This window comes from Leptopilina heterotoma, unplaced genomic scaffold, assembly GCF_015476425.1.
Source record: "Leptopilina heterotoma isolate Lh14 unplaced genomic scaffold, ASM1547642v1 Lhet_123, whole genome shotgun sequence".
Taxonomy (NCBI): Eukaryota; Metazoa; Arthropoda; class Insecta; order Hymenoptera; family Figitidae; genus Leptopilina; species Leptopilina heterotoma.
The window spans coordinates 5,919,798-5,942,532 of record NW_025110842.1 but is presented as its reverse complement, the minus strand read 5'-3'; the positions used below and the strand labels follow the sequence as shown (position 1 = coordinate 5,942,532).

Genomic DNA, 22,735 nt, shown 5'->3' with positions numbered 1-22,735 from the left:
TGGAACTATTATCTGAAAAATAATTTCTACTTTACAAGAGAAATAGTTTCAGTTTATTAACAATTAATTAATATATTATTCATATTAAACTTGCTTTTTTATTCTTTTGTTTCATTTTATAAAATAATTTCTTGTTTAAACTTGACGTAACAATTACTGTTTGAGTTCTACTGGAATGTTTATAAAAAATAAATTTTATTTTATAAAAGAAATGGTTTTATTTGATTAACAATTATTCTATTTATTAATAATATTTAATTTCAATGTTATTCTTTTTTTATTTTGTAAAGCTTGTTTTATTTTACAAAACTTATTTTACTTAACAATCACTATTAAATATAATGTTTGTTTTATTTTTTAAAATATTTTCAATTATTTTATTTATGTAAAGATATTTTCAATTCATTTTTTAAGTAAAAAAATAATTATTGGTAATATTTCACAAATTTAAATACAAACATTTTTATTACTTATTATTATTAAATAATAAAATAATATCTACTGTTATTAAAATAATTTTATGATATAAAATAATTATGATAACTATGTAATAAATAACTGAAGGAAAGTAAATGAAATAAAATTTCATTACTTGACAATTAATTAAATTGAAATTTGCTATAAAAAGTAATAAATGTTTATTTAAAGAATTTTTTAAGTACTTATTAAAGAAAAATAATTGTTACGTCCAGTTTAAACAAGTATTTTTATTATAAAATAATAAACAAACTGTTTTCAATTTATGAATTATTATTGAATGATATTGTAAAGAGAAAAATAAAAGAAATTCTTTTGCAATTGCAATTTCCTTTTAAAAATCAAATTTATTATTAAAACTGTTTTTAACATTAAACTTTAAAGACAATTATTTTTACGTCCAATTTAAAGGATTTTTTTTTATTACAAACTGATTCATATTTTTATAAATACCTTTATTATTTTTCGACAGCAGCAACAAAATAATGATGAACGTTATAATTATTTTTTAATATCGTTTGCTGCTAAAATTTTTATAAAAGTATTTTGATATTTAAATTTACTGTTACGTCCATTTTAAACAATATTTTTTAAAAATTGATATTTAATTTTGAAGCATATTTATAATATGTACTGATGTCACAAAGAAAAAGTATAAAATATAATAAATTATTTTGCTATTAAATACGAAAAATATATTGAAAAATTCATAATAATGAAATCAAATGTAATTTGCCTCTAAAATCAACTATTATTTAAATTTTTTTTAGATATTTATAAACTTAATGACACAGTAATTGTTAATTCCAGTTTTAACAGTAACTTTTATAAAATTGATATTAAATTTTTTTTAGCAAATTTTTATTGTTTTGATAACAAAATGAAAAAGTAAAAAATACAATAAATTATTTTTCTACTAATATAAAAAATATTTTAAAAAATTTATTTAGAAAATATTTACAATTAAGATATTTAAAAATTAAATGTTATAAAAACAATAGGTACTGAAATTAGCCTCTAAAATCAACAATTGTTTTTATAAAAGTTTTTTCATATTTATAAACTTAATGATAGAAATTGTTACGTCCAGTTTAAACAAGACTTTTTTAATTGAATTACAAAAAATATAAAAATTTATTTTTAATTTAAAATTTTTTACTAAAATTAACAAATATTTATTAAAATTTTTTAATATTTATATCTTGTACTAATAATTGGTACGTCTAGTTTAAACGACTATTTCAACTAAAAATAATATATTTTTGTTATTCACAAATCTATAAAAAGCGAATATAAATTATTATTTACTGCTATCAAAGAAAAAAAGTAATAATTTTTTTAAAAGTGAATATTTTCTGTTAAAAATAAATTGTAAGAATGTTTATGAATTGTTTTAAAATGCTCATAAATTGCTTATAAAAAATGGTTGCTATTAATATGTAGAAATATGTATTTAAATAACTCGGAAAAAAATTTGAAAATAAAAGAAAAGCAGAAGAATAGTTAGAAATTTTTATATGTGACTTATGCGAGTATATTTTTTGTTTTTAAGTTTAGAAGGGGGGAAATGACAATTTTTTACTTACTGCTGCTGCGTAAAAAGGGGGGTAAAGGGGGGTTTTTTTTCCGTTCAGTACAGGCAAGACGGTGGAGGATGTGCAACGCGTGCGCATAAGACTACCACGCCTCCGCCAACTCCTGCGAGGTGGAGCAAATTGCGAGACTGGTCTGAAAGTTAGTCACGATTGGAGACCCGGTTCACCTGTAAAGTAGCCTCTCTCTCCCTCCACCCCACTCTCTCCCCCAGTTTGCCCCCTGCACCCCGCGGCCTATTAATACACCTGTATGACGTCAGTAATCACCTCCCTTCTTTGCCTGTCTTTTTACCTCTTATTCCGGATCCCACGCGAGTTAGTTGGATGCATCTTCTTTTACCATATGAACATATATATGTATATATTTATAAATCCTTACCCGAGAAGTAGCATGTTATTATCTCTAATTATTTTTCTCTCCGACTATTCATTTCATTTTTAATGTTATTTTAATATTTCTCTTTTAATTTTAATTATTTTTCATTAGAGTTGGTTTTTAATTTAAATTTTTTAAAAAAGAAAAACACTCATTTCTCATTATTGCGAAATTAATTTCCAATTATTTTTTTTAATGTAACTTTAATTTTAACTTTTTAATAAAATTTTAAACAGTTTTTAATGTAGAATCTGTTTGCTTTCGCAAATGGAAGGAGACATTTTTTATGTAGCTAATTAAGGTTTTGTAAAGTTTACATTTTCTGATTATATTTTTTGTTAATATTATTTATTTCAATTTTTACTATTATATTATTTGTGTAGAAAATTTCCGCTAAGCTCATAGATAGTCTTTACTCATTTAAAATAAGAGAACGCAGCAGTAAACTATTTACAATATAATAACAAATATTAAGTATTTATATATTTAACAACTAGGAAGATTTTTTTATTTGCATATTTATAAAGTTATATATTTACATATTTATATGTTAGTTATATTATTTTACTGTTAGGTATAGTTTAAAATTATTAATTTTGAGTTTTTCTGTCAGAATTTAGAAAATAGTCGCTTGAACGGAACGTAACAGATTATATTTCAATTTAAATTAAAATGACTAATTTTTCGCTTTGCTCTCATAATTTACATCCAAGAAAAAAATTATTCACTCCTCAAGCTGCATTGTCGTATCAAACAGAAATTATCAGTTGCATGCAGTTGCGATTTTTAACAACTAAGAAACAGAATCCGCTTTTAAATCTGTTCATAAAAATGCATTTTATAATTTTTTAAATGAGTTTATTTAATTTTTTCTTTGAAATTTTTCACATGAATTACCGGATTTTACAGAATAGCGTTTGCAAAAGCTAATTGCAGAGAAAAATTAATATTATCAGTTTTTCGGAAGCGGCCGCCAAAGGAAGAGAGGGGGAAGTGGACAGTGATTGGTTCTTCATTTTCCAGGTTTACTCTTCGTCCACAGCGCCACGCATTGTTCTTCAGTCAGTCCTAAGATTCAGAAAGGGTAAGTGCCTTGTAATGATTTTTTAAATTACATTTTTTAATTCTTTTCTTTCAGAGGTTGCAGATTATTTTGGATCCAGTCTTTAGACAAAGTCTTGCTTAAACTGAACGTAACAATTTTTATTTCTACAACTTCTGATTAACAGAAATTACCAGAATGTCATCAGCAGTTGTTTTTCTGCATTGCCACGGAAATTAATAAAACTTTGCTAATTAAACTAAACGTAACAATTTTTACTTCCACAAATAACGATCAGCAGAAATCATCAAAAGATCTCCAACAGTTGATCTTCTGCTTTGGTTTTAAAATTAATCTAAATGGTTATTGCTTAAATTAAAGAAAGTGTGTATAATGTGTTTTTCTCCTAACCTAACACTGGACGCATTGTTACTTGGATGTAACAATTTTTAGTTTTACAAATAACGATCAGTAGAAATCATCAAAAGATCTCCAACAGTTGATCTTTTGCTTTTTCTAACATTAATCTAAAAGGTTATTGATTAAATTAAAGAAAGTGTATATAATGTGTTTTTCTCCTAACCTAACACTGGACGTATTGTTACTGCACGTAACAATTTTTACTTCTTCAATAACGATCAGCAGAAATCATCAAAAGATCTCCAACAGTTAATCACAAAAGATCTAGCTTAAAAATAACATCAAAAGCAATTAATTTCCTGATTTGATACTAAAATTAATAAAAATTTCTTGTTTAAACTGAACGTAACAATTTCTATATTCACAAATAATACCAATCGCAATTTGTAAACAGACGACTTTCCACTTTGGTTGCAGAATTAATCAAAAGTTTTTCTTAAATTGAGCGTCACAATATTTAGTTTAATTTAAAATTAAGAATTATTTTCATTCCCAATTTAAAAAATGCTTAAACTAAATGTGATATTATTTTAACAAATTTCATCCAAAAATCACTTGCAGAGAATTTTCTGCTTAAATATTTATTTTAATATTTTCTACTATCTACTATTTTTTTCTGTTATTATTTTTATTCTCATTCTATTCTATTCTCATTGTATTTACTCATTTTTATTTATTTTTTATTAATATTTATATTATTGAAATTTATTGTAAAGTAATTAATTTTAAATTAATCCAAATATGTTTTATTTTCTTGTTTTCAACAGCTTACGGTCTTGGAAAAATTAAAATAATTGAAACTTTTTTGGTTGTATTTTATGTTTTTGATTGTATATTTTTAATTGATTTTTATTTACGTTTTTTCATTTATATAATTTATTATTTATTTATTTCCATACGCAGACGGCAATTGTTTGTTTATTTATTTGGTTTTATTTAAATTTCATAGTAAATAACTAATTTTCATATTTTAAGTTAAAATTCATTTTGAATAATAAATTTCTTTACTTTTTAATTGAAATTTTATTTTAAAGAAAAATTAAATTTTTCATTTTAAATTAAAATTTATTTTCAATAATAAATTTCTTAATTTTAATTAAATTCTATATTTTGAAGAAAAATTAATTTTATTATTTTAAATTACAATTCCTTTTTAATATTAATTTCCTTATTTTTAATTAAATTTCATTTTGGAAAAGACTTAATTTCTTTATTTTTAACTAAATTTTATTTCGAAGAAAAATTCTTTATTTTGCACTAAATTTTATTTCAAATAGTAAATTTAATTTTAAACTTTAAAGTGTGGTATAGAAAATGATGAAATAGTTAATATAAAATTGTTTTCTTTTTTACTTGAAATTTAATTATTGCGAATATAACATTAGATAAATTGGGAATTTTATTAAATTGTGATTTGAATCATTACATGAGTATCGTGTAAGTAATTGAATTAATTTTCCTTGGAAGTTTCAGTCTAATTGAATTTTAATCTAATAGATTGCACTGCATTTTGGATTAATTGTTGTAGACTGAATTGCACATGATTTCAAGAGTAATGCAGGATAATTGAATTTTATTCTCCTTGATTCGATGCCTTAAATTGTAATTTCTAGAATTTTCATCAAGTTTTATAATTGATTTTGATTTTCATTTCTTTTTTGTATTTTTATAATTAGAAAACAAATTTCAAAAAGGAAAATAGTTGAAAAAATTTTCTTATTCAGAATATTAGTTTATTTTCAAATGTTTTCTTAATTATTTAAAAATGTTCTGTTCTTTAATTTTTTTAAGTTAGTATTTAATGTTTTTTTTATTTAATTTTTAACAGTAATTATTTATGTATTTTTTGTTTAATTGTGCAGTTATTGCTTCCTTAAAAATAAAGTATTAACTTACATATTTGATTGCATATTTACTTTTTTATTAATTTACTTATTTATTACTTTTTTACTTATTTATTTAATTTATTATTATTTATAATAATAAATAAAAAAATAAAATAAAAACTTATTTTATTTACACACTTATTTATTTGTTCCTTTATTTATTTTGTTATTTAATATTTATTTGTTTACTTTTTCATCTTATGTAAGAATTAAAATAATTAAAATTTTTTATTAAAAGACTAAATTTGCATATATTTTAATTTAATAAATAAAGACAAGAATCGAATTTCTTTGGGTAAAGAATGTTCTTCAAAATGCTTCGTAATTGTCGCAAGAGATGGCACTCGATTGCCTTTTAAAGATGTTCTAATTTCCATTTCTTAATATTATTCGAAATAAAATTCTCTCCAAAGATACTTTTTAATTTAAATAAACAAAAAAATATTAATTTCCTAATTTTTTAATTAAAATTATTCTCCCAGACATTCAAATCTAAGAAATTTGTAATAAAACTTTTTTTTAGTCTTTTCCGCCAAGCAGTAAATTTAAAAATTAAATTTTTTAAATTCAGTTTCTTTATGAAATTTAGTTTTTTTTTTCATGAAAAAAATCAATGTTAAATGGAAAAGAAATTTTCTTGTAAAAATATTTGAAAAGGCGTTTCTTCTTTTTTAAAAATTGTGTTTCACGAAATTCATCATAATTATATATGGTAAATTTTTTTTTTTTTTGCTTTTACGAATGAGTGGAGGAATTTTCGCTGCGCAAATCTACCCTCATATTGAAGAGAAAAAGGGATGAGAGAGAGAGAGAGGTAATTCACGATATAGGACAACCCTTTTGCGAAGCGCATACTCACCAAGTTTGCGACTCTCCAGTCTACCGCTAGCGAGCGTCGCGTTTGTTACCTCGGCAGGTACCTCGTAATTATTATTATTAAAATAATAAAAGATTAACATTATTCTCTCGCGATTTTGTGTGAAAATAATAACGTGTTATCTCTTAAATTTTCCCCGCAATTTCTATAAAGAAAAAAATAATTTTTAAAATCCGGTTTTAAATTTCTCGAAAGGGTAAAAAATTTTCTGCAAATGCTCCCACTTTGAAAATTGTGTTTTTTTGAAAAAGTGCTTCGAAAATATATTTTGAAAAGTTATTTTGATTTGAATAGTGTGTTTATTTCTCAAACAGAATTTTTTTAAATTTCTTAAAGAAAAAAACAGGATTTGAATCGAGTCAGCGAATTGAAAACCACGTGGCAGTGAATCACGCGTGATCACTTGGGTTTAAATTTCTGTCAAGCACGTGATTCGGGCGAAGGAAAATCATCTTTCGGATAATAGAGTGAGTATTTTTTAAGGAATAAGATATTTTTATGACTAACTTTTTTAGAAATTTTTGGGTTTTCGAATAAGTTTTTTAATCTCTGCAACACTTTTTTAATGGCAACGATTTTTTTCAATTTTTTCAAAATACGAAAACAAGATGACGTTGTTTAACATAAACAAACATTTTTGGGCCTTTCTTGAAATAAGGAAACAAAATTTATGTTGGGTTTATCATTGGGAAGTTAAAATATAATCCTAAAAAACTTCTCGATTTAACTACTTCTTGTCAGTGAACAATTTAGTTCTGTATTTATTTCATACATGATTGGCCCTTTTATAAAAAAATTGCTGTCACATGTCAAAGTTAAAAATAACTGCAAGAAAGTTTTATTATGTTAAGCATCTAATTAGGATCTTTCTAAAAAAATGTTACCTAGAACTTATGATGAATTATATATAATTATTTACTTAAAATTCTACTTGTTTTTTGTCATCAATACTTGTAGAAAGAAAAAATGTTACGTTCAGTTTAAGCAAACCTTTTTTAATTAATTTTAGTACCAATGCAGGAAATCAACTGTTGGTGATTTTCTAATAATTTCTGGTGATCAATATTTGCGGAAATAAAAGTCGTTAGGTTAAATTTAAGCGACTGTTGTGATTAATTTTAAAACTATACTAAAAAGTTATCTGCTTGTTGTTTTCTGTCAGTAGTTGTAAAATTAAAAACTGTTATGTTCAGTTTAAGCGATAACTTTTATTCTGGAACTAAACCATAAAGTTATCTGCTTGTTGTTTGCCCTCAGTTTTTGTATAAATAAAAATTGTTACGTTCAGTTAATGCAATAACCTTTATTTTTGACCTGAAGCTTAAAGTTATCTGCTCGTACTTTGCCATCAGTATTTGTAGAAATAAAAATTGTTACGGTCAGTTTAAGCAACCATTTAGATTAATTCTAGTAGGAAAGCAGAAAAGAATGTTTAGTCAAGAAAAAAGCTGGTGACCTTTTTGTGATTTCGAATGATTACTATTTACCGAATTAAAGCGTTCAGTTTAAGCGACTGCTTTAATAAATTCTGGAACTAAAACAGAAAGTCAACTGCTGATGATTTTGTTATATTTTTTTGATCATTAATATTTGTTGAAATAAAAATTGTTACGTTCAGTTTAAGCAAGACTTTTTTATTAATTTTAGTACCAAGGCAGGAAATCAACTGCTTGTGATATTATTTTGAAGCTGGATCTCCTTACTGACCTTCCAATAAAACCGTTTGATGAACCAGATATTAATGTTGTAATTCAAGAAGACTGAAAGCCACTTATATTTGCATAATTACATTATGGTAATAGTCACGAGTGGCTATTCACTCTACTGATTCGTAATGATTCCCATGTGACTGATTTTGACTCTAGGGGGAATTATGATGCAATGATTCCTAAATGACCCATTTTGACTCTAGAGAGAATTAGGATGATTTCTAAGTCACTTAGGTCACTTAAGACTTAAGACACTTGAGACTAAGGTCACTTAAGACTTAGGTTACTAAAGACTTAGGTCACAAGTAAATCACTTCGAAATCAATACGAATCACTAGGATGAACAGACCTACGATTAATCATTATTGAAAGTAATAGTGACTTAAAGCGGATTATTTAATAAAAATAAAGGATAATAGTATATAGATATACTTCCTCTGATCTGTCAGCTAAACATAAATATTTTAAACTGCATTTCTATTTGATTAGAACTGTTGCATAGCTGCATAAATTTTTTTTGCAAAAGTACAACATGTTTATCTTAATAAAATTAAACCCCTCTATTAATTTGGGCATTCCCAACATCGACTAAACTTGCATCAGCCTTAACCACATTGCCACAATATTCTAAGAATTGCAGTAATGTTGTTAATGTTGCTGTAAATTTAGATGCTATCGCATTTAGAGTAGCAGAAATTCCCTAGAAAAAGCAAAATACCCTAAAAATTACTTCAAAATTTTTAACTATAATTGCACAAAGGGAATTAGGGGCCATACATAAACTACGTTACCAATTTAGGGGGGGGGAAGGGGGTCTAAAATTTTTTATTTTTACATGTAACGCAATGGTAACGAGGGGGTGGGAGGCAGTCTAAAAAGTATGAAAAATTGGTAACGTAGTTTATGGACGACCCCTTACAGTATTGAGTATAGAAGAAGGAAGAAAAGGAGGATTATGCTAATCAACATATAAAAGTAAGAAAAAAATGTCCATTTCTCAAAGAAGTTTTCGGGGAACCTAAAAAAATTTTTTCTCCTTCTTTAACACCGCGCAGGGAATATGAGAGAAAAAAACTAAACGTGTCCCCTAACTGGAGAACTTTTGTGATAATCCAACCAACGACGCCGACGACTTATTAGATTAATTAACGTAATCCTAATAGGATCTCATCTTGACGCACAATGTAGGCTGATGCTCGATATATATCGCGCGAGGGAGAGAGAGAGACAGAGACTCCCTGTCTCTCTGCGAGCAAGTATATACGTCAACTATAGATAGTTACATGTTGTACAATCTCTTTGTTAGTGTGAGCACATATACAATACATATCGTTGGGTGCTTTATAATATACATGCAGTTTTGAGCTTTATATGTGTACATGTGAATAAATGTATATATGTGATGTGATGATCTGTATATGTGCATGTGTAAATGTTAATATATATATGTGTAAATGTGAATGTATATCTGTATATTTGAATATATATGTGCATATGTAAATATATAAGTATTATGTGTGCATGTGAATTCATATCTGTATATGTGTAAATACTGGTTGATATGTGAATATATATATGTGTATATGTGAATGTATATGTATTATATGTGTATATGTGAATGTATATGTATTATATGTGTTTATGTGAATATACATGTGCATATGTTAAAATATACGTATTATATGTGTATATGTGAATTTATATCTGTATATGTGAAAATATATATATTATATATGTGCATATGTGAATACATATGTGTGTATGTGAGAATATATATTTTATATCTGTATATGTGAAAATACAGGTTGATATGTGAAAATATACGTATTATATGTGCATATGTGAATACATATGTGTATATGTGAAAATATACTTTTCATATGTGTATACGTGAATATACATGTACTACATGTGCATATGTGGATTCATACATGTATTATAAATGTATATGTGAATAAACATGCACACGTGTATTTACATGGAGATATATGTGTGTGTGTGCAAGTTGAGAGTACTGTGTATTACTGACAAGATAGGTTGAACAATGGCTTCCATTACTGGCAGAGGCTGCCTGCGTTAATGGGCAAATTGTGTGCTAAGTCATTTAAACGCCTAAGCTCGAACCTGGTGCACCAACCTCCTCTACACGTTCAGTATAGTAATTCGATGAGGTCAATGACGTCAGTTCTCTCTCTCTCTTACTCTCTATCTCTCTCTCTAGACCAGTCTGAAAATCCCCCACTTTCTGGTTCCATCTCATTATCACCATTTCATTCAGTCTCCCTCCTTCCTCTCAATCTCTATCTTTTGCTTCAAATCCGTACATTATACATATGGGGAGAAAGTTTTCTTATTCTAATAATCAAGGTCCATTCCCGAATTTTGATATTTTTCTCAGTGTCCCATAGATCATTGTTACGGTTCTTAAAATATGTAATTAATAACTGTTATTAATTAATAAAAATCAATTTTGTATTTGGGCGGTATGTGAGAGAATCTTGTTTCTTTAGATTTTTAAAACCGCAAGTTTATAAAAAAATGTAGTCAAGGTTGGACCCTGAAAATCGAAGCTGATTTTCGGTTAAAATATTTATATGTTTATAAACTTTGTTGCAGGGGGGGTCCAACCTTGACTAAAAAGTGTCCAACCCTAACTATAAGTACCGTCTACGCATATGATATCTAATTAAGTTAATGTTTCTAAAAACGTTAACTAAAAGTCCGTAATATAATTCAAAATGGAAATAAAGTTCGTAAATTATATACGATATAATTTAGAGAATTTTAGAAAAATTACACATGATTGCAAAAATTCAATTATTTTCAAAAATAATAAAATTCTTCGCATGAATTCAATTATCTTCAAAATTTTTTTTAAATTCTCCTCAAAATTTCAATTATCTCTAAAAATAATTAAATTCTCCGAAATTTAATTATTTTCTAAAATTATTTAATAAAATTCTTGGTAAAATTTTAATTATTTTCAAAAATTTTCTTCAATTTAATAATTTTTTAATATCTATTATTTTAATAAAATTTTCCAACAGAATTCAATGATTTAGAAAAAAAATTTAATAAAATTCTACACAAACTTTCAATTATTTTCAAAAAATAATAAAAATTTCACAGGAATTTCATTATTTACAATTTTTTTTTTAATTTCTTCGTAATGATTCAATTATTTTCATAAAAAATAAAATTTTCAGAGGGATTCTAATATTTTCGTAAATAATCAATTTCTTTCAATTATTTTCATAAATAATAAAACTCATTGCAGAATTTCAATTATTTTTATTTTAATACAATTTTATTCGAATTTCTCGAAAAAATACATAAAAACTTTATTAAAATTATCGTCAAAAGAATTAAGTTATTTAAAAATTTATAGATAAAATTCTTTATGAGAATTCAATTTGAAGAAACATGGAATTATTCAATAAATTGTTATTTTTGTATTTAAATAATTAAATTTTAGTAGAATTTTCTCATAAATAATAATTTAAAAATCAATTTTAGTTAAAATTTGAGATTAAAACAATATTGAATTGTTTCGAAGAATTTGATTAAAATTTTAAAATTAATTGAATTTTATCAATTTTAATAGAATTTAAAATGTTATTAAAATCCACCGAAAGAAATCCAATTATTTAAAAATTTGTTGATACAAATCTTTATGTGAATTCAATTTTAAGAAACATTCGAAATTATTAAAGAAATTATTTATTTTTGTATTAAAAAATAATTGAATTCTCCTAGAGTTTTCTAATAAAAACTGCTTTAAAAATAAATTTTAGTATTAAAATTTTAGATAATAATTGAATATTAAAAGCATTACAGCTTGAATTTTCAGAAATTCTGTAGAGTTTATGTTTTTTAAATTTTTTAAATTCTAAATACGAAAAAAAGTTAATTTTTAAAAAGTTACAAATTATTGGAGAAATTCAATTATTTAAGAATATTAATATTCTTCGCTAAAATTAAATATTGTTCAAAAGTAATAAATATTCTTCTTAGGAATTCAATTATTTTTACAAATAGTAAAACTCATCGCAGAATTTCAATTATTTTTAATACAATTTTAATCAAATTTCTCGAAAAATGTAATTATTCTTAAAAATTTTATTAAAATTCGTCAAAAGAATTCAATTATTTAAAAAGTTGATATGGGAATTGAATTTTAAGAAACATTCAAATATTCAATAAATTATTTATTTTTTATAAATTTTTATAAATAAATTATTTAAATAATTGAATTCTAGTAGAATTTTCTAATAAAAATTGATTTTCATTTCATAAAAATGAATTTCAGTTAAAATTTTAAATAATAATTGAATATTCAAAGCAATATAGCGTGAATTTTAAAAAACAATTGAATATTGAAATTAATTTTTTTGAAATGTTTAATTGAATTTTTTTAAATATTATTTTAAATACTTTCACTGGTTTGAGCCCAACTGTTTGTAGAAGAAAAAATTGTTACGTTCAGTTTAAGCAAGCCTTTTTATTAATAATTCTAGTCTACTTGTCACTTACCGTAAGCACTTGGACCTTGTAGTCAGGGTTGGCCCCTTTCTGAAAATCGAAGCTGATCAGTTAAACGTAAAATGTTTATTTATATATTTAAATATTATTATAAATTATGTTATATATTATTTTTTATATAATAATATATAAAATAATATATGACATATTATTTATAAACTGTGGTCAAATTTATAGTCGAAGGGGTCCAACCTTGACTAACTAAATTAGGTAAAGGAAGACATTTTATTTACATTTCAAAGCTGAATTAGTGGTAAAAATAAAAAATAAATATTACTGGTATAACTAGGCAGCAGTTGTCTTTTTTTTAAAATATCAAATAGTAATGATATTCTATTTTTTGTTTCTAAATAATTATTAAAAATAGTAAAGGTGCGCTAAGGCCTGAAAGTTAATGTCAACTAATAAAATCAAATAATAGTAGCAGTAATAATGATACTACTATTACTGGCAGTGGTAACAATAATAAATTTTTGGCAAAAGAAGCAAAAATTCATTTTTCGCATTTGTCGAACCTACTCGAGCGTGTATAATAGATTCAGAAAATTATAAATTATAATTTCTTGGAAAGTGTGTCCTGATTCGAGTATATTCGCGTCTTTCGGAAGGTAACCGGTTAGTTTCGCAGAAATACACACGCATATATTTATGTATGTGTGTATGTGACTATATAGATATATAAAGTCCTCTTGATGTTTAGCATCCTTGTTTCGCGCATAGGATATCGAGCAGAATATTTCTCTCTCCTCCCTATGTCTCTCCTTCCTTCGCAACCTGGTTTAGTCCTGTGCCACCAACTAACACTGCCTGTTCGCCTAATAGCGTCAGGATCTTTTCGCGCCACGCGCTTGCGATGCCAATTTTCAGGGACGCATGTCCGAAATTCTAGACGAGGATAGACGTATTAGAAATTTCTATTATCTGGAGCGAAAGAGAGAGAGAAAGAAAGATTGGTACCACCTTTCTCCTTTTCTTAGCGAGATGAAATTTTGCGAGGATTCTTAAGGACTCTTTTGCAATATATTGTGGATACTGTATACGAATTCTAATCATTATAATTATTATAAATATTATAATATTATAATTTTTATAATATTATAATTTTTATAATATTATAATTATTATAATATTATAATTATTATAATATTATTATTATAATACAATATATTATACTCCCTAAATTTAAATTAATAAAAATGTTTACTAATTTGAATTAGTGACTAACGTTTTGTTTTTTAATTAGTAAATTTTACCAATAAAATAGTAAAGAATTACTATTTAGTAGTAAAATTTACTAATTCAAAAGCAAAAAGTCAGTCACTAATTCAAATTAGTAAAAATTAGTAAAAATTTACTAAATCATCAGGTCACTTTAAAAAAAATTTTTAATAAACAGAAAACATTCTTAAAAATTATAATTAAATTCTTTAAAACAATTCAATTATTTTGAAAAATTATTCGTTATTTAATTATTTTCAATATCTAGTATTTTCATAAAATTTCGCAAAAGAATTCAATTATTTAAAAAAAAATTGATAAAATTCAATTATTTTCATAACTAATAAAATTTTCACAGGAATTCAATTAATTTAGAATAGCATTTTCAAAAAAAAAATTTCGAAAAAATCAATTATTTAAAGAAATTTTTATACAATTCTTCACAATAATTCAATTACTTTTACTAATAATAACATTTTTCATGGAAATTAAATTTAAAGAAAAAATTTATTAAAATTCTGCAAGAATTTAATTATTTTCATAAACAATAAAACTCATCGAAGAATTTCAATTATTTTTAATACTTTTATAAATTAATTAATCAACAAATTGAATTATTTCCACAAATAAAGCTTATACCACAAGAATTATTCAAATATTTAAAATAAAATATTCATAATATTTATTATATTTCCAAAAAAGTTAATTATTCAAAACAATATTTATAAAATTCTTATGGAGAATTCAATTATTTTTAAAAATAACAAAATTTTTCACAGAAATTCAATTCTTCTTAAATATTTTAATAAAATTTTTCGCAATCCAATTATTTTCATATAAATAATAAAATTCATCGAAGGAATTCAATTATTTTCGAAAATTTTAATAAAATTCTTGGCAACTATTCAATTATTTTTATAAATAATAAAATTCATCGCAGGATTTCAATTATTTTTAATACAATTTTATAGAAATTTCTCGAGAAATGTAATTATTCTGAACAATTAAATTTTAATTCCTCGAAAAAAACAATTATTTATGAAAAATATTTTTTTTTAATTCTTTGGAAGAATTTAATTATTTACAAAAATATTAGAATTTTCCACAGGAATTTAATTATTTTCAAATAGTTTAATAAAATTTTTCGAAAGAAATCAACTATTTTAAATACAATTTTAATTAAATTTTTTTTGAAATAATTCAATTATTCTTTTAGATTTTAATAGAATTCTTCCCAAGAATTTAATTAGGTATCTAAATTCCCAAAAATTCAATTATTTTAAAGCATTATATTAAAATCGTTTGCAAGAATTTAATTATTTTCATAAACAATAAAATGTTTTTTAGGAATTCAATTGTTTGAAAAAAAATTAAATAAAATACCACACAGACATTTAATTGAGGCCTTGGATCCAATAACTCGCCCGACGCTCGAAGGCACGCGCTAATACCAGTCGGGTAGCAGTGCGTGGCCCAGAGACGCTCACTGCTCACTGACTGGCAGTTGCGCGTTCCTCCGAGCGTCGGGCGAGTTATTGGATCCAAGGCCTCAATTGTTGTCAAAAATTTTAATAGAATTCTTTGTAAAATTTAATTATTTTTACACAAATTTTTCGCAATTTAATAATTTTAAAATATCTCTTATTTTCATAAAATTTCCAAACATTGTTAAACATTGTTTAACATTGTTGCATTGTTTAAAAATTTTTTTGTAAAAATCTTCATAAGAATTTAATTCTCTTTATGAATAATAAAAATTTTTCATGAATTCAATTATTTAAATTAGAACTTTCATACCATTAGTCCAAAGAAATGAATTATTTAAAAAATTTTATAAAATTCTTCGCAAGAAATAAAATTTTTTTTAAATATTTAAATTCTTTCATGAATAAATAAAATTTGTTGCAGAAATTTAATTTTTAGCAGGATAAGAAGCAAATAAATATTTTTGATGAAAATTAGGAAAAACTCATGAAAATAAAAAATAGAATGGAATTTTTGTCAGTTTTGTGAAGTGTCTAAAACAAGTTTCTTTGGTCGTTAAGTTTAATTTTTCGATAGCTACTTTTTTACTATAATTTTTTTAGTTTAAAAGCTACTTTTTGTTACTTTTTAAAAATCAATTATCGAATGCGAAGTCTTCACAAGAAAATATGTATTATTAAGTAACAGTACATCTTCCTTCTTGTTAATTACAGAGCTTCGGCTTTTTTCCACAATAGAAATAGACAGTAAATTAGAGTTTTCTAAAATATTAGATAATTGATAATAAATATTAATAAAAGGGAGTAAAAACTTTAGGTAGTTGTTGGTAAGTGCTAACGATAATATTAGTTTACTTTTTATCTACTGTTTTGTAAATTAATGAATGTTTTCTTTTTTGTAAATATTTTTTTCTATAAAATGTAAAGGGTAAACGTTTTTATTAATGCCATATCTAAGAAATTTATTTTGTTATTCGCTTTTAGTTCTTCAGTGAATTTCAAGTTGATATTAACGGAGATTATTAATATTTTGTAATTAATGAGTTTCATCATTTTTAAAATAGGAGAATAACACATTATACACACTTTCTTTAATTTTAAATTTGTAACGGAGATTATTAATATTTTAATATTATTATTAATATTATTAATATTAATATTTTTTTTAATATTAATATTTTTATTAATAATATTTCGTAATTAATGACTTTCATCATTTTTGAAATAGGAGAATAACACATTATATACACTTTTTTTAATTTTAAATTTATTTAACGGAGATTATTAATATTTCGTAATTAATGACTTTCATCATTTTTAAAATAGGAGAATAACACATTATACACACTTTCTTTCATTTTAAATTTATGTAACGGAGATTATTAATAATTCGTAATTAATGACTTTTATTATTTTTTAAATAGGAGAATAACACATTATACACATTTTCTTTAATTTTAAATTTGTTTAAAGGAATTGAAAGTGTTAATGAAAAGTTCATTTCTAATGTTAAAAATATACAGAGGTATTAATTTTTTTTTAATAACGAAATGTAATAGACATCACTAACTGACAGTGCGAGGGCTCTAGCAACAATATCTTCGGAATCCCATTCACATAAGTTTGCATGCAGCCGCCTAATGTTAACTTTTACCCCTATACTTGCAATCAGACTCTCCGCCTCTTTTCTTCCCTCTTTCAATTCTGCATTTATGCCTCTAATCACTGTATTCCTCTTTCCTTTTTTCATTTTCCATACATTCCTTAATGCTTAATGCCGGATTTGTCTATTTTGCCTCTACGACTATATATACATAATTGCTTCGACACAATTTTGTATATATCTGTTTGTGTGTGTGTGTGTGTCGAAGCAGTTATTTTAAAGAAAATAATTCGCCAGTCGATTTAATTAGTTGCCAGCGAGATGTCCAACACTGAATTATTCAATTTTCATTTCACGATCAAACTTTTACCCCGATTTTCAATATTCACGATCTGTAAACTTAGTTAATTAAAGGCAAAGAGAGCGCCAGTATGAAATTCCAACGCTCTCTCTTTCTCTCTCCCTCTCTCTTGCTCTCGTTTTTGTAAGTAATTAGCTTGAAAAGTTGCAACATTCAAAACTATATATCTATACTTTTATTAATTGCAATATTATTAAATTTTAATGGTATAATTGATTAAAATACTACCGAGTAATAAATTCAATTAATGCTCTTATAATTTTTTTCTACTTCCAGAAAGTATAGAAAATATAATAATTATTTGTAACATCCGTTATTTCTGTTGTTTACTATTATTTATTTTTTAATTATTTATTATTACTATTAGCTTTATGACTATTTATTATTATTATCATTACTAGCGACTGTTTAGTAGTTTTTTATTTCTAAAATTTTAATTAAAAATTAAAATTGTTACCATTTTTTTTGCTTGTGGTAAAAATAGTATTAAATAATAATAATAATAAAAACAGTAAAGTAATTAAAATTATATTAAAAAGAATTATAGCACAGTGTTTGGTAATATTATTACGTATTATTATATTTGGATTTTTTTGTTTTCTATTATTTTTCGCAAATATTTTGTTTTTCGGAGTAAAATTATTATTATTTGAAATATTTTGATACGTAAAAAAAGTATGCAAAACAAAAAAAGACGAATGGATTTTATTAAAAGTCGAGTATTAATAATTTAATGAATACCCCTCGTTAATTATCCATTCGTGGTGCCCATCCGTTAACGATCTACTTTCTCTCCCCTCTCCCTCATCCCTTCCCCTCATTCTAATTTATATTTCATTAAAAACTTTCACGATTTTGTCATTAGTGACATTAAAAATTTAATTTCAAGACTACAACTTTTTTTATGATGATATTAATAATAATTATTGTTAAATATATAAGAAATCATCAAAATAATAACAATGAAAAGAACAATAAAAATAGTAATAAATATAAAAGTATCGATTTTTGTAAATTTTTAAAAATATTTTGTAAACTAAAATTTTATAATTAATTTCTCGGTCGCCATATTGGATTCGTTATTTTGAATTTTTAAAATGCAACCTCGGATTCGTAATCAGCAACCTCGAAAACCCCTGAGTAACCAGTTTCAAGTGAATTTGGACAATTTTACTAAAACTCGTCCACCATATTGGATCCGCTATTTGGAATTTTGAAAATCTAACCTTGGATTCGTAATCAGCAACCCCAAAAACCCCTGAGTAACAAGTTTGAAGTGAATTTTGACAATTTTACTAAAATTCGTCCGCCATATTGGATCCGCCATTTTGAATTTTGAAAATCGAACCTAAAATTCATAATCATCGATGCCAAAAACCTTCAAGTAATAATTTTTGTAAATTTCCCTTTAGTTTTCTGTAGTTAAAATTTATTTTGACAATTTTAGCCGCCATATTAGATCCGCCATTTTGGATTTTCAAAATTCAACCTCGGCTTCATAATTTGCCTCCCTGAAAACCCTCAAGTAAAAAATTTTATGTGAAATCGTTCATTTTTTAAAATTTTGTTCACCATAAACATAAAATTAATATTTATAAAAATTGTTTATTCGATATTTTTAAAGATCAATCGTTCACAAAATCACTTTTTTCAAAATTCAAAATGTCGGATCCAATATGGCGGTCGACAAATACAAAAGAATTTAAGAAATAATAAAAAAAAATTTTGTAGTAGTAAAAAAATTGGCTTTTGGCGATTTCTGGAGTAAATGATGACGATACAAGGTAAGATTATCAAAATTCAAAATGGCGGATCCAATATGGCGGTCGGCACTTACAAAATTACAAATACAATTTTCAAACTTCATAGAAGAAAGGTAGAAATGTCACTCGGGGGTTTTTGGGTTCGCTGATTGTGAATCCAAGGTTGGATTTTAAAAATTCAAAATGGCGGATCCAAAATGTCGGACGAGTTTTTGTAAAATTGATCAAATTTGCCTAAAACTTGTTACCTAGGGGTTTCCGAGGTTGCTGATTACGAATCCGAGATTAATTTTTCAAAATTCAAAATGGCGGATCCAACATGGCGGACCAATTTTAGTAGCATTGATCAAATTTGCCTGAAACTTGTCATACAGGGGTTTTCAAGGTTGCTGATTACGAATCTGAGATTATTTTTGCAAAATTCAAAATGGCGGATCCAATATGGCGACTAAAATTTAAAAATCTACGTAAAAGAGCCAAAAATTACCAACCAGGGGGTTTTTGGGGTCGCTAATTACGAATTCAAGGTCGGATTTCAAAAATTCAAAATGGCGGATCCAATATGGCGACTAAGAATCTTAATAAATTTGTCGGAAATTAGTGAAAATGTTTGTTTAGTGACGCTGACTGAAAATCTAAGGTCAGATTTTTAATATTAAAAATTTCTTTAAAAAAAGGTAGGTAAATTTTAGCACAGCAAATTTTTTTTATAGGGAAATAAATAAAGAAGTAAAAAAAAATAAAAAAATTCTAATTGAAACGTAAAAGTTGTGGAGGCATTTGACTTGACCACTTTCACTGTATATGAAATTGTCGATGATTTGGTTGAGCACCGCTGTTAGCTCTCATATTACATCCAGGATTAATATTAAATTTCACAGGATGAGTGCAATTTCATTATCCCCTCCCTCCCTCCCCTCGGTCTCTCTCTCTCTCTCTGTCGCTCACGTCCCCTCCTGTTCCCGTACCGCCACCACCACCTATCCGACGAGAGGCAGGACTGTCGCCGCCGCTGGCACGGGGCACAGTAATAAATTGCTCCCTCGCAAAAATCACCATTCAAACTGCCATATCCTGTTCATTTCCAAGCTCAAGAAACGAGTAGCAGGTTTGCGAAAGGTTGAAGGAAGAGAGGGCAGTTGCTTTTATCCCCGAGAACCTCTCTCTCTCTCTTTCTCTCTCTCCACAGATATATGTCCGGTTTTGTGTGAGATTGCCTTTATTAAAGCTTTTGCCTCGCAACCAAACTACAATCTGTCGGGGAAATCTTAATTTAAATGCAATTTCGGTAAATGGGATTCATTTTCGTTAAGCTATATATGGTTAAAAGTTTTTTTTTTTAATTTTTGTTTTGCATTATTTTTTTGTTTTGTAATATTTTTCTGCTTTTTTTTATTTCACTCTTTGCTCTTGTTAAAAAAGTAATAACTAATTATTTGTATTCAACTGGATTTTAGATTCAGAGACATTGACTCGAGAAAAACTTTTAAAATAAAATTTTAAAAACCCACAGGCCTTTATTTTTTTTATTATGCTTTATTACAATTTTCCCCCAAAAATATTAAATTCCCTATTTCGAATTTTAAAAATCCGACATCGGATTCGTAATCAGCGACCCTAAAAACCCCAAAACTGTGATTTTTGACGAATTTAATCGAAATTTTTATTTTTGGCCTCCATATTGGATCTGACATTTTGAATTTTTAAAATCTGACCTCAAATTTGTAATCAGTAACCTAGAAAACCCCTAAGTAACAAGTTTCAAGCAAATTGGAGCATTTTTACAATAATCTGTCCGCCATGTTGGATCCGCCATTTTGAATTTAGAAAATCTAACCTCGGATTTATAATCAGCAACCCTGAAAACTCTCTATTGTAACGTTTTCTGTACATTTTTACTTCCTTTTATAACTAAAAACAATTTTTTTCCTTTTTTTTATTGGAATTTTAGATTATTGACCGCCATATTAGATCCGCCATTTTGAATTTTTAAAATCTGACCTTGAATTCGTAACCAGCGACCCCGAAAACCCCCGAGTGACATTTCTCCGTACTTTTTATGAATTTTTCGAATTTGCTAACCGCCATAATGGATCCGCCATTTTGAATTTTGAAAATCTAACCTCGGATTCATAATCAGCAACCTCAAAAACCCCCGAGTAACAAATATCAATCAAATTTGTCAAATTTTAATAAAATTTGTCTGCCATATTGGATCCACCATTTTGAATTTTAAACATCTGAATGTTAATTCCTACTTAAAAATGCAGAACATTTATTAGATTTTGTTTTGAAATTAATACACAAAACTTAACACTTACATAGACAGTAAATTATGTTTTCATTGAATCGAAAGTTTGTAAACACAGTATTTGAAAATTCAAAATGGCGAATCCAATATGGGGGGTCGAGAGAATAGAAGAAGTTAATAAAAATCAATAAATATTGTCACTTTGGGGGTTTTTCATGTCGATGATTACGAGTCAAATCTTGGATTTTTTCAAATTGAAAAAGGCTGATTATCAATCCGTGGTTGGCTTTTCAAAATTCAAAATGGCGGATCCAATATGGCGGACAGATTTTTATAAAATTGCTCAAATTTGCTTGAAACTTGTTACTCGGGGGTTTTCGAGGTTGTTGATTACGAATCCGAGATTAGTTTTAGAAAATTTAAAATAGCGGATCCAATATGGCCGAAAAATTTCTTTAAAAATGACCAAATTCGCCAAAAACTGTTTTTTGGGAGTTTTAGGAGTTGATGATTGTGAATCTGGTGCAGAAACTTAACTAAGTTCAACTGTGAAATTATCTTCTCTCGAAAAAAGAAGAAATTAATATTCAGTGTTGTCACTTTCTATTTAAAAATTGTTGTCGAATTCCTAACTGTTTTGCAAAAGATTACTATATTTGTCTTATTTTTGAAATAAAAAATAATTTGAAAGTAAATATTATTTTTCTGATTAATATATTATAATGGATTTTAAGAATAAAGAATTTAGCAAGCAGTAGAGGAGAGGGAATGGGAAAATACTACTTTTTTATTAAAAGAGGAATACGAATCGTTGTTGTCGGAATGCAATATTTCGAAGGATTCATTTGGTGGAAACATTTCTGCACTGGGAAAAAATTCAATCAGACACAGAAGGTGAGAGAGGAAAAGCGAGTTGGAAAAGATTTTACACCAAGTTGAAGAAAGAGTGAGTGAGAAAGTGAATAAGAGAGAGAGAGAAGAATAGACATTTTCAAAAAGAAAAGTATGGAAAAAATTTTTTTAATTTAAACATAGAACGATAAAAAAATTTTGTTTTTGGAAAAATTATTTATTACTAGGTAAATTTATTTTAATAACAATTTTTTTAATCAGAGATTAAAGAAATAGAAT

General features: G+C 25.6%; 1 long non-coding RNA gene across 1 annotated transcript in view; it reads left to right on the top strand.

Annotated features, from left to right (window-relative positions):
* The first annotated feature begins 6,691 nt into the window (after positions 1-6,691).
* Positions 6,692-22,735, top strand: part of LOC122512708 — a 155,726-nt gene continuing 139,682 nt past the window's right edge. The window contains exon 1 of the long non-coding RNA XR_006302657.1: positions 6,692-7,140. This is a non-coding gene — a long non-coding RNA (uncharacterized LOC122512708). The remainder of the gene's footprint in view (positions 7,141-22,735) is intronic.